The 8,817-nt window shown below is 35.6% G+C and overlaps 1 protein-coding gene across 1 annotated transcript in view; it reads right to left on the reverse strand.

The window, feature by feature from the left end:
* Window positions 1-8,817, reverse strand: part of LOC141339661 (uncharacterized) — a 353,139-nt gene that overhangs the window by 47,314 nt on the left and 297,008 nt on the right. The gene's annotated exons all lie outside the window — the stretch shown is intronic.

Here is an 8,817-nt window from a genome sequence, read left to right on the forward strand (position 1 = left end):
TGTATTCAGAGTGACCCTGACTATCACTGTAATTATTTTCAAGACATTTTACTGTATAGTTTTGGAGAAAATTTGAAACAAAATCACCCTAAACTACAAAATGAGTCCTATAGCACTTGCACTGTATCCCATTTTCCAACACTCATAAAAAATGTTCCTCTATAGGTTAGCTCATTCTTTCACTCCATCTGTATTCAGAGTGACCCTGACTATCAGTGTAATTATTTTCAAGATATTTTACTGTATAGTTTTGGAGAACATTAGAAACAAAATCACCCTAAACTACAAAATGCATCCTGTTATTTGCACTGTATCCCATTTCCCAACACTCATAAAAAATGTTCCTTTATAGGTTAGCTCATTCTTTCAATTGATCTGTATTCAGAGTGACCCTGACTATCACTGTCATTATTGTCAAGACATTTTACTGTATATTTTTGGAGAAAAACAATAACAAAATCACCCTAAACTACAAAATGAGTCCTATAGCACTTGTACTGTATCCCATTTTCCAACACTCATAAAAAATGTTCCTCTATAGGTTAGCTCATTCTTTCACTCCATCTGTATTCAGAGTGACCCTGACTATCAGTGTAGTTATTTTCAAGACATTTTACTGTATAGTTTTGGAGAAAATTAGAAACAAAATCACTTTAAACTACAAAATGAGCCCTATAGCACTTGCACTGTATCCCATTTTCCAACACTCATAAAAAATATTCCTTTATAGGTTAGCTCATTCTTTCAATTGATCTGTATTCAGAGTGACCCTGACTTTCACTGTAGTTATTTTCAAGACATATTACTTTATAGTTTTGGAGAAAATTAGAAACAAATTCACCCTAAACAACAAAATGCATCCTGTTATTTGCACTGTATCCCGTTTTCCAACACTCGTAAAAAAATGTCCCTCAATAGGTTAGCTCATTCTTTCACTCCATCTGTATTCAGAGTGACCCTGACTATCAGTGTAATTATTTTCAAGACATTTTACTGTATAGTTTTGGAGAACATTAGAAACAAAATCACCCTAAACTACAAAATGCATCCTGTTATTTGCACTGTATCACATTTTCCAACACTCATAAAAAATATTCCCTTATAGGTTAGCTCATTCTTTCAATTGATCTGTATTCAGAGTTACCCTGCCTATCACTGTAATTATTTTCAAGACATTTTACTGTATAGTTTTGGAGAAAAACAATAACAAAATCACCCTAAACAACAAAAATGAGTCTTATAGCACTTGTACTGTATCCCATTTTCCAACACTCATAAAAAATGTTCCTCTATAGGTTAGCTCATTCTTTCACTCCATCTGTATTCAGGGTGACTCTGACTATCAGTGTAGTTATTTTCAAGACATATTACTGTATAGTTTTGGAGAAAAACAATAACAAAATCACCCTAAACAACAAAATGCATCCTGTTATTTGCACTGTTTCCCATTTTCCAACACTCATAAAAAATGCTCCTCTATAGGTTAGCTCATTCTTTCAATTGGTCTGTATTCAAAGTGACCCTGACTATCACTGTAGTTATTTTCAAGACATTTTACTGTATAGTTTTTGAGAAAATTTGAAACAAAATCACCCTAAACTACAAAATGAGTCCCATAGCACTTGCACTGTATCCCATTTTCCAACACTCATGAAAAGTGTTCCTTTATTAGCTCATTCTTTCGATTTGTATTTGTAGAGAGTGACCCTTACTATAATTGTACTCAGTATTGATTACACAATTAAAGGCACACTCACCACAAAAGGTGCATTCTAACTGTATTTATTAATGAAAAAGCTATTTTTTTTTTTTTTGGTAGAAAAAAAAATTGACATTTGGATTTGACACTGTACTAATATTTACACAATTAACTTTTTTTAACACACACACACACACACACACACACACACACACACACACACACACACACACACACACACAAATAGGAATAAATGCAAGTTTCAAATACATCAGTGTTGTTTCAATGAAATATTCAAATAACTTACAATTAAATTAACATAAAATAATAATAATAATAATAATAATAATAATAATAATAATAATAATAATAATAATAATAATAATAAAGCTTTCTTTTTATTGCACTCTCTTGGTGTTCCATCTAATGTAGCATTTCTTAAAATCTGTTTATACAATTCTGAATACAGATGGAGTGAAAGAATAAGCTCACCTATAGAGGAAAAATTTGGACAAGTGTTGGACATTGGTATACAGTGCAAGTGCTATAAGACTTATTTTGTAGTTTAGGGTGATTTTGTTATTGTTTTTCTCCAAAACTATACAGTAAAATGTCTTTAAAATAATTACAGTGATAGTCAGGGTCACTCTGAATACAGATCAATTGAAAGAATGAGCTAACCTATAAAGGAATATTTTTTATGAGTGTTGGAAAATGGGAAACAGTGCAAATAACAGGATGCATTTTGTTGTTTAGGGTGATTTTGTTATTGTTTTTCTCCAAAACTATACAGTAAAATGTCTTGAAAATAACTACAGTGATAGTCAGGGTCACTCTGAATACAGGTCAATTGAAAGAATGAGCTAACCTATAAAGGAATTTTTTTTATGAGTGTTGGAAAATGGGATACAGTACAAGTGCTATAGGACTCATTTTGTTGTTTAGGGTGATTTTGATTCTAATTTTCTCCAAAACTATACAGTAAAATGTCTTGAAAATAACTACAGTGATAGTCAGGGTCACTCTGAATACAGATCAATTGAAAGAATGAGCTAACCTATAAAGGAATTTTTTTTATGAGTGTTGGAAAATGGGATACAGTGCAAGTGCTATAGGACTCATTTTGTTGTTTAGGGTGATTTTGATTCTAATTTTCTCCAAAACTATACAGTAAAATGTCTTGAAAATAATGACAGTGATAGTCAGGGTCACTCTGAATACAGATGGAGTGAAAGAATGAGCTAACCTATAGAGGGACATTTTTTTTGAGTGTTGGAAAATGGGATACAGTACAAGTGCTATAGGACTCATTTTGTAGTTTAGGGTGATTTTGTTTCTAATTTTCTCCAAAACTATACAGTAAAATGTCTTGAAAATAACTACAGTGATAGTCAGGGTCACTCTGAATACAGATCAATTGAAAGAATGAGCTAACCTATAAAGGAATATTTTATGAGTATTTAAATATATAGAAATAATCCAAGTGCTAGGACACATGTTGTTTTGTATGAGCTAACCTATATAAGGAAATTATACAAGTGCAAGTATGTTTGGGATGATTTTGCCTTTAATTTTCACTGAAACTGTACAGTAAAATGACTTGAAATTAAAACATTGATAGCCAGGATCAAAGTAAAAGTATTTACAAACATTATATATTTGTACACACACACACACACACACACACACACACACACACATACCTACTTAACTGCACAATGAGGACATATGACTGAACACCCTACCTTTGGGTACACTTATTTCTGAAGGGTCTAGAGACAAAAGAAAGATATGGCTGCGATACAAAAGAAGCTCTCTTTACACTTATCAGTTGATATTCTCAATAAAAGCCTTCCTTAAAGACCTGACATTTTACCATCACTTTAGGGACATGTATTTTTTATGTCACTTTTGGGGACAAACACAAATTCTGATCAAACCATAATTTAAGGACTATGGTGATACACAAACTCTGGTTAAGTTATAATTTGAGGACTTTGTGGTTATGATACAAATAAGTCATCCTAACAATAAACAGAAGTAGAATTACAACTCAAAGTGTTGATATTATCTAGAACAGTGGTTCTCAAACCAGGGTATGCGTACAAAATGCTGAGCTTTGCCAATCATTTAATTCTATCCCAAATTTTAAGTAACATTAAAACTGTATCCACACCAACAATGTGGTATGATAGGACGCCTGCAGAGTCTGCTGCTTTAGCAAATCACACTGCTGTTCATTGTGACTTTAAAGCAGATTTGGAGCACTTAATAGCAAAGACTGTACATAAAGATCAATTTAAGAAACTCTTCAATACAGTAATACAAAAAGGTAATATTAAGTGAGCATTTTACACTTTTAATGTTGCCTACATTTTAAACACAATATTATCAAAAGTATTGTTTATTACATTTTCAATCAAAATATTGTGAAAATAAAGTTCTTAGCAACGTATATGTATATTACTAATCAGAAATTACGTTTTTATATATTTACGGTAGGAAATTTACTAAATATCTTCATAGAACATGATCTTTACTTAATATTTTTGTTTGTTAATGTTTTTTTTTTTTTTGTCATTTCAACAAGGTGTGACTGCAGTCTAAGTTAGGGTATTCAGAAGATTGTTAAATGCCCCAGGGGGTAAGCCACTGTATAGCAATTATCAATGACTTGAATACAACAGAAACACATACTCTGGGATACACAAACTCTGCTTAAGTGATACTTTGGGGACTCTAAGAAACACAAACTCTGCTTAAGTGATACTTTGGGGACTCTAAGAAACACAAACTCTGCTTAAGTGATACTTTGGGGACTCTAAGAAACACAAACTCTGCTTAAGTGACAATTGGGGACAATGAGATACACAAACTCTGCTTAAGTGACATTTGGGGACACTGAGATACACAACCTCTGCTTAAGTGACATTTGGGGACACTGAGATACACAAAGTCTGCTTAAGTGACATTTGGGGACTCTGAGATACACAAACTCTGCTTAAGTGACATTTGGGGACTCACACAAACTCTGCTTAAGTGACATTTGGGGACTCTGAGATACACAAACTCTGCTTAAGTGACAATTGGGGACTCTGAGATACACAAAGTCTGCTTAAGTGACATTTGGGGACTCTGAGATACACAAACTCTGCTTAAGTGACATTTGGGGACTCACACAAACTCTGCTTAAGTGACATTTGGGGACTCTGAGATACACAAACTCTGCTTAAGTGACAATTGGGGACTCTGAGATACACAAACTCTGCTTAAGTGACAATTGGGGACTCTGAGATACACAAAGTCTGCTTAAGTGACATTTGGGGACTCTGAGATACACAAACTCTGCTTAAGTGACATTTGGGGACTCTGAGATACACAAACTCTGCTTAAGTGACAATTGGGGACTCTGAGATACACAAACTCTGCTTAAGTGACATTTGGGGACTCTGAGATACACAAACTCTGCTTAAGTGACATTTGGGGACTCTGAGATACACAAACTCTGCTTAAGTGACAATTGGGGACTCTGAGATACACAAACTCTGCTTAAGTGGCAATTGGGGACTCTGAGATACACAAACTCTGCTTAAGTGACAATTGGGGACTCTGAGATACACAAACTCTATATTTAGGAGATTGAATTGAGAACCATAAAAATCACTCCACTCAGTTTTGTACCAAGTTGCTATTTTTTTAAATTGATGAATGAAAATCTAACATAAACATAACAGAAAATATGAACATGCAACACACTATCAAATGTATGCATTATAATTACCTTATTTTGTCTGTACAATACCACTTGGTGAAGATATGAACAATATTAAAAACATTGTGGTCAAAGTGCATATTATACTCTAATAAAAGAAATTAAAAAAAATGTTTATCATGACATTCCATGTAACATAGGAACTTTCCATTTACATTCACTCTTCTCTCTTATTTCACAATTACATTCACTCTACTAATTGAGGAAATTAATATTATTCAAAACATTGTGGTGAACATGCAGATTACAGACAGTTTATGACTTACTAAAAAGATTAAAACGATACTCCAACTTTGTAAAAACTGAACAATGAAAATAATGAATTTAAACTAAAGTTCATAATGACACTTAATGTAACATTATAGGAATAATAACCCTCTACATTCACTTTTCCCTGTTCTCCCCCTTTACATTCGCTTTTTCTTTCTATCCTTCTTCCCCTTTACATTCACGTCTCCATCTTTCTTCCCATTTACATTCACGTCTCCATCTTTCTTCCCATTTACATTCACGTTTCCATCTTTCTTCCCATTTACATTCACGTCTCCATCTTTCTTCCCCTTTACATTCACGTTTCCATCTTTCTTCCCATTTACATTCACGTCTCCATCTTTCTTCCCATTTACATTCACGTCTCCATCTTTCTTCTCCTTTACATTCGCGTCTCCATCTTTCTTCCCCTTTACATTCACGTCTCCATGTTTCTTCTCCTTTACATTCACGTCTCCATCTTTCTTCCCCTTTACATTCACGTCTCCATCTTTCTTCCCATTTACATTCACGTCTCCATCTTTCTTCCCATTTACATTCACGTCTCCATGTTTCTTCTCCTTTACATTCACGTCTCCATCTTTCTTCCCCTTTACATTCACGTCTCCATCTTTCTTCCCATTTACATTCACGTCTCCATCTTTCTTCCCATTTACATTCACGTCTCCATCTTTCTTCCCCTTTACATTCACATCTCCATCTTTCTTCTCCTTTACATTCACATCTCCATCTTTCTTCTCCTTTACATTCACGTCTCCATGTTTCTTCTCCTTTACATTCACGTCTCCATCTTTCTTCCCATTTACATTCACGTCTCCATCTTTCTTCCCCTTTACATTCACGTCTCCATGTTTCTTCTCCTTTACATTCACGTCTCCATCTTTCTTCTCCTTTACATTCGCGTCTCCATCTTTCTTCCCCTTTACATTCGCGTCTCCATCTTTCTTCCCCTTTAGATTCACTTCTCATTCATTCTTCCCATTTACATTCACTTCTCCATCTTTCTTCTCCTTTACATTCACGTCTCCATGTTTCTTCTCCTTTACATTCACGTCTCCATCTTTCTTCCCATTCACATTCACGTCTCCATCTTTCTTCCCCTTTACATTCGCGTCTCCATCTTTCTTCCCCTTTACATTCGCGTCTCCATCTTTCTTCCCCTTTAGATTCATTTCTCATTCCTTCTTCCCATTTACATTCACTTCTCCATCTTTCTTCTCCTTTACATTCACTTCTCCATCTTTCTTCTCCTTTACATTCGCGTCTCCATCTTTCTTCCCATTTACATTCACGTCTCCATCTTTCTTCCCATTTACATTCACGTCTCCATCTTTCTTCTCCTTTACATTCGCGTCTCCATCTTTCTTCCCATTTACATTCACATCTCCATCTTTCTTCTCCTTTACATTCACATCTCCATCTTTCTTCTCCTTTACATTCACGTCTCCATGTTTCTTCTCCTTTACATTCACGTCTCCATCTTTCTTCTCCTTTACATTCGCGTCTCCATCTTTCTTCCCCTTTACATTCGCGTCTCCATCTTTCTTCCCCTTTAGATTCACTTCTCATTCATTCTTCCCATTTACATTCACTTCTCCATCTTTCTTCTCCTTTACATTCACGTCTCCATGTTTCTTCTCCTTTACATTCACGTCTCCATCTTTCTTCCCATTCACATTCACGTCTCCATCTTTCTTCCCCTTTACATTCGCGTCTCCATCTTTCTTCCCCTTTACATTCGCGTCTCCATCTTTCTTCCCATTTACATTCGCGTCTCCATCTTTCTTCCCATTTACATTCACGTCTCAATCTTTCTTCCCCTTTAGATTCACTTCTCATTCCTTCTTCCCATTTACATTCACTTCTCCATCTTTCTTCCCCTTTACATTCACGCCTCCATCTTTCTTCCCATTTACATTCACGTCTCCATCTTTCTTCCCATTTACATTCACTTCTCCATCTTTCTTCCCATTTACATTCACTTCTCCATCTTTCTTCCCATTTACATTCACGTCTCCATCTTTCTTCCCATTTACATTCACGTCTCCATCTTTCTTCCCCTTTACATTCACATCTCCATCTTTCTTCTCCTTTACATTCACATCTCCATCTTTCTTCTCCTTTACATTCACGTCTCCATGTTTCTTCTCCTTTACATTCACGTCTCCATCTTTCTTCTCCTTTACATTCGCGTCTCCATCTTTCTTCCCCTTTACATTCGCGTCTCCATCTTTCTTCCCCTTTAGATTCACTTCTCATTCATTCTTCCCATTTACATTCACTTCTCCATCTTTCTTCTCCTTTACATTCACGTCTCCATGTTTCTTCTCCTTTACATTCACGTCTCCATCTTTCTTCCCATTCACATTCACGTCTCCATCTTTCTTCCCCTTTACATTCGCGTCTCCATCTTTCTTCCCCTTTACATTCGCGTCTCCATCTTTCTTCCCATTTACATTCGCGTCTCCATCTTTCTTCCCATTTACATTCACGTCTCAATCTTTCTTCCCCTTTAGATTCACTTCTCATTCCTTCTTCCCATTTACATTCACTTCTCCATCTTTCTTCCCCTTTACATTCACGCCTCCATCTTTCTTCCCATTTACATTCACGTCTCCATCTTTCTTCCCATTTACATTCACTTCTCCATCTTTCTTCCCATTTACATTCACTTCTCCATCTTTCTTCCCATTTACATTCACGTCTCCATCTTTCTTCCCATTTACATTCACGTCTCCATCTTTCTTCCCATTTACATTCACTTCTCCATCTTTCTTCCCCTTTACATTCGCGCCTCCATCTTTCTTCCCATTTACATTCACGTCTCCATCTTTCTTCCCCTTTACATTCGCGCCTCCATCTTTCTTCCCATTTACATTCACGTCTCCATCTTTCTTCCCCTTTACATTCGCTCCTCCATCTTTCTTCCCATTTACATTCGCGTCTCCATCTTTCTTCCCATTTACATTCACGTCTCCATCTTTCTTCTCCTTTACATTCACGTCTCCATCTTTCTTCCCATTTACATTCGCGTCTCCATCTTTCTTCCCATTTACATTCGCATCTCCATCTTTCT

Source organism: Garra rufa, chromosome 1 (genome assembly GCF_049309525.1).
Source record: "Garra rufa chromosome 1, GarRuf1.0, whole genome shotgun sequence".
Classification (NCBI taxonomy): Eukaryota; Metazoa; Chordata; class Actinopteri; order Cypriniformes; family Cyprinidae; genus Garra; species Garra rufa.